The sequence below is a fragment of the Gymnoscopelus microlampas genome, assembly GCF_963454915.1.
Source record: "Gymnoscopelus microlampas genome assembly, chromosome: 6".
NCBI lineage: Eukaryota > Metazoa > Chordata > Actinopteri > Myctophiformes > Myctophidae > Gymnoscopelus > Gymnoscopelus microlampas.
Window position 1 is genome coordinate 36,958,952 of NC_139943.1, and position 5,000 is coordinate 36,963,951.

Genomic DNA, 5,000 nt, shown 5'->3' on the forward strand with positions numbered 1-5,000 from the left:
AGTTAACATTAGTTGACAAGCCAATCGTGGAGAGACTACGGCCCGTATTCTGGGCGCCGTCTTACCCATTATCCCTAAACTTCTTTGCCATTTTTTACTATTTTGAAAAACATTTTCAAGTAGTTCAAATAGCCAATCTACATCGACACATTGTGAGCTTGTAGATTTGCTATTTCAACTATTTGAAAATGTTTTTCAAAATAGTAAAAAATGGCAAAGAAGTTTAGGGATAATGGGTAAGACGGCGCCCAGAATAGGGCCGATATGCCATAGCCTATAGGGACAATTGCTCTGCGATTGGCTAGTCTACTCTGTTGTTAGGCCAACCGGTTGGCCAATGCTGTAACTTCATCACTCAGTCAACGACATGTCCGTCTATTGTGCTGCCCCAGCCAAAAAATTGCTGATGAATCAGATCTAGATCCTAATCTGTTTGGACATGTGGAATAATTGTATGAGTAAGCATACAGTAATGGCCTAATTGCTGGGTCTGCTGTGGTCACCGCTTAGCGGGTGTACTACTGTATGCATCCTCCAGACAAGAAGCGTCCTAGCTGTCAGGTGGAAACCTTGTATGTCTAGAACTGTTCATTTTCAGGAATTGGGAAAAAAAGAGAACCTGCGTTCCAATGTATCTAATGTAGTTATAATTTAGTCGTAAACTCTTGTTAATACTATTCAATCATTTAATACTTATAAAAACCCACAGACAGACTTAACCACATTCAATCTGGTGTCCCTATTTTGAGCATGTCATTATAAGAGGAAATTCTCTTAAGTTAGTAGTAAAATAGCAGCTCTACACAACGCATCGTAACGCGTTGTGTTGTGAGGTTGTAGACCGGCTATTTCTTTTTACTTGTGGCCGACATTGTCATACATCAAAGTTTTAAAAGGGCGTTAATCTATGAAAAAACATAAAAATATGAAATAGGGAGCTCTCAAGGTCTCTGACTGAGAGAGACCATGGAAATTTACTATTTATGGAGAAAAAAAAGAGAAGCGATCTGTGTCACAATGACTGATTCATCGTTCAAGTTTCAAGTATTCCAAATATTATCTCACTTAATCTCACTGATAATTTATTTCCACTATGTTGTTTTTTAATCTAATAACAATTTAGAGGATTATTTATTAACTTCTGACAGTCTTTTTTAATTACATTTGCATCAGTTATGACCCTGTGTCTAACCTTGCTCTGACTTGGTGCCTGGCCAATTAATCTCACAAAATTTCAGAACAATTCTGGCACTTCCCTCTGTAAATTAGACCATTCAGTCATCCTGTATGAGATGAGGAAGTCTGAGCACCTTCATCAGAAAATGTTTATTGTTTACACCAGTAAATTGATAATTGATAGACTTTGGTCTTTAGTATCAATACTTTACATTCATGTCACTTCAGATTGTGTCCCATGCAAGACTATTAGAGTGAAATGAAACTAAACTAAAACCCAGTAATCAAAACTCCCCCCCCCCCCAAAAAAAAACTGTTTAGTTTTAAAACTAAATAATATAAAATAAAAGTATGCAGAAAATGTCTTTAGTTTTGGTCTTTGTGGTCAAATTCATCAACATAATTACTCACAAGTATGAGTCAACTGCCTTCACAAAGGGTTGTTTTTGTATTACACAACACCTATTCTTCTGAACCTGTTAAATCTTGCCCCTGACAAATAACCCCCCCCCCCATTATAATATTAATAATAAAGTAAAACTAACACTAATACGGAAATCAATAAAAATGAAACAAAAACGAAGAATTTAAAAACAATACAAACTAAACTGTACACACAAAAAAACACTTAGGTTAATCACATTCATTTGGTTAATTAAATCATACAAATAAATTATGAATTAATTTGTAGTGTCCACACCTAGCGTTCAAGCCATGCCAAGTATAAAGAGAGGCCCTTGGGCAGTCAAATTCACGTTGAGGCCCATCTCACTCTTACGTCAACAAGGCAAAGCTTTTGGCACATCTAAAAGCTGTGCTGTCTGACAAATCACTTAACCCACACTTGAGAAGTAACATGGAAGTGAGTGGTGGGGAAGGAGGGGGGGGAGCAGCCCCTCAGGCATGCATGGGGTTAGGCACCGGCGTGGACCGACAGTGAGAAAAAGCAAAGGCGCCAAAAGACAAGTGACACTGTAAAAGCAACAGAGGTGGTGCGGGCAGCTATGGAAAGGATCCCAACGGAGGCCATCTTCCCTCCGATCACATGATCCATCAATCACCTGACTCACGCCTAGTTCCATCAGAAGGCTGGAGTTTCGTGAGCCGAGCCCGCCCTGAAGAACTGACTAAGCAGAGGTTAAAAGGGGTCCGAGTCATGCTTATTAGTTTGAGGGTCTGAAGTCAGAAAGAGCGGAGGGGGTCGAAGGTCGGAGGGGGGGCTGAGGTCAGAGTGGCGGGTGGTATGGCGATGTGATGTGGAGGATTATCAGTCCAAAGACCTCGGAGAGGCTCCACTGACACCTTCCACGCATTCCTGAACGGCGCCTCCTACTGCCTTACCCCCTCCCTCCTGCCAATGTATATCATCCTCCTTTTGTGGGTGACTAAAACATTCTTGCAACCCCCCCCCCCCCCCCCCTTTATTCAGCACACGGAAAATAAGTGATCGAAAAAGACAGACCGGGTCTAAAAAGCTTAATAGTCATCCATGTAGTCAGTCAGCAGAAAGATCTTACCTCGTTTCATTTCTCTTAACCCGCTGCCCCTTGGTAGACAATTGGCAGTAAAGTGTTCTCCAATCCATCGCCCAAGTAGCCTTCAATCAAAGTCTAATAATAAGTTAATGCCTCGACAAGAGAGCGGTATAAATCTGTCCAGGGAGTGGTAAGTCAGCCATAACTCAGTTCAGGGAAGACAGGAAGATGGCTTTCGGCTGAGAAATAGACTGGCCGGGTTCTGGCAGCAGCTCAATAGATTCTGTGAGGGTGGTGGAGAAAGAGAGAGAGCGAGGGGGGATACATGCCGATAGTCTCTTTGTTGGCCATTATGCACCAGGCCTGAATACCATTAAATTGGTGCTGTGGGTCTCCCCTCCCCCTCTCCAAAGTTGAGACCCAAGTGAGTGAGCGTGCTCGCACTCACGCACGCACGCTCGCACACACACATACACACCTCTTTGCTAAGTATTTACCCCCAAAACAAAAACTTCAACAGGTGGAGGGCTGGATAGCTGCAAGTGGGTAAGTCTCCGACTGAGCTCTCTTCTCGGAATCAGCACCAACTTACCAAGTGCTGCTGAACTGCTGTTGACACTGGTTTCTCATAGTCATGTAGTCAAGTAAAATAAGGTAGTAATGCTCTGTTTGTGCCAAACAGGCCTAAGTATAGCATTGGGTATCTCATTATGGTCACAGCCCCGATGGTGTAGCTATGCTTTGTGTATCATTATGACAGGCTAGATGGCTTTCGCTAGTGAAGGTAATTGCACTGTTGTGACTTAAATATAGCACATCCCACACCAGGGACAGACAAAGACCTTTGTTGTCTTCACTGAAACCTGGCTCAGGAGATGATTCGTGCTTTGGGAGGAACATGGATCTCAAATATATATAATCTCTTCACTAACAACACAGTCTTTGACTATACATTACTTCATCATATCAAGGTGAACCGGAGGACAGAATTGGATGATGGAAGGGTACAAAACGAAAGAGTCAGAGATAAAAACAGGGTGAACATATCGGGAGAGGAAAAAAAACAGTACTGGTAAACAAACATCTTGCTCCAAAGAAACAAACATGCACACACAGAGCTGCTGCAAACTGGGCAGGCCTTGCTTTTGTTTTTTTCCAAGCCTTTTTTCCCCAGACAACTAATGAAGCATCTAAAGGGGATCCTGGTGGGCTTCTGCTTACTTCCAAGTTCTCAGGGTTCTGGCTGCACACCCTGCAAGCAACCCTCTCTCCATGCACTCTTTATTCAGAACCAGTCCAAACTGGCTCTGAACCAAGTTACCAGCATCCAAAACACAGTTTGAACATAAAGATTGCATAAAAATAGCTGAGGCCTATATTTTTGTGAGCATAAACATGTTGTGGAGCTGAGCTTCGTTACATTCACGCTAACGATCACAACATACGGATCTAACTATAGACTCATTATGCTCCTATCTCTGGCTTTCATCCAGTCTAGACCAGTTTGGTTTCATCCCACTGCTAGGGCTTTCTCTCTTTCTTTCTTTCTTTCTTTCTCTCTCTCTCATTCATGCATGGAGCCTCTCAGTGGGCCGGGAAACAAAAGCCAACCAGAGTTAAGTCAACAAGACGTTCCCGATCAAACAGTGACCTCCCCTGTACAAGCCTCCGATCCTGGCTTCGCTGAGGACTTCTGGGGACAGAGGGTGGAGTAAGCTCATCAGGGGCCGAGGGAAATACAGGGGAAATTGATCTCGAAATAGAATTACACCGAAAGGATGAAACGATAAAAGATTTCATAATAAGGTAAAGGCTCACAGTGTGCAATTGATGACGAGCTCAGAAATAACAAAAGACCCTGAGGGGTGCCACGTACAGACAGGAAATACGGGTTCGAGAGAAGCGACCTGTCAGGTGGTTGAGAGCCAGGGGTCAGGGGTGAACAAAGGCTATGTAAGCCCACACAGAGAGGCCCCCCTGGGGCATTCCACGGTGGCCTGTCTGTCTCTCTCAGCCTTCCTGCCCCCCATTCCCCATTTTGTTTGTCTACGCTCAATTCTCATCTCTTTCTCCTCCATATTGGCTGAGTTCTCGTTCTGTCTGTCTATGCCAAAGAGCCTTTATCATGTCGGTCGATTCTCCTGACTGTCTAGGGGAAAGGCCTATCCAAACACCTGCAACAACAATGGACCTTAAAAGCTTTCACTACACCAGGCGAGTCAGCCTGTACATCTGTGGATTTCTGGATCAAAGGACTGTAGCTGTGCTGTGGTGGGGAAGTGCTGTGACTAAAATCATCCGCTTATAAGCAACATGCAGGCACATGCACACATGCACACACACTGGAAC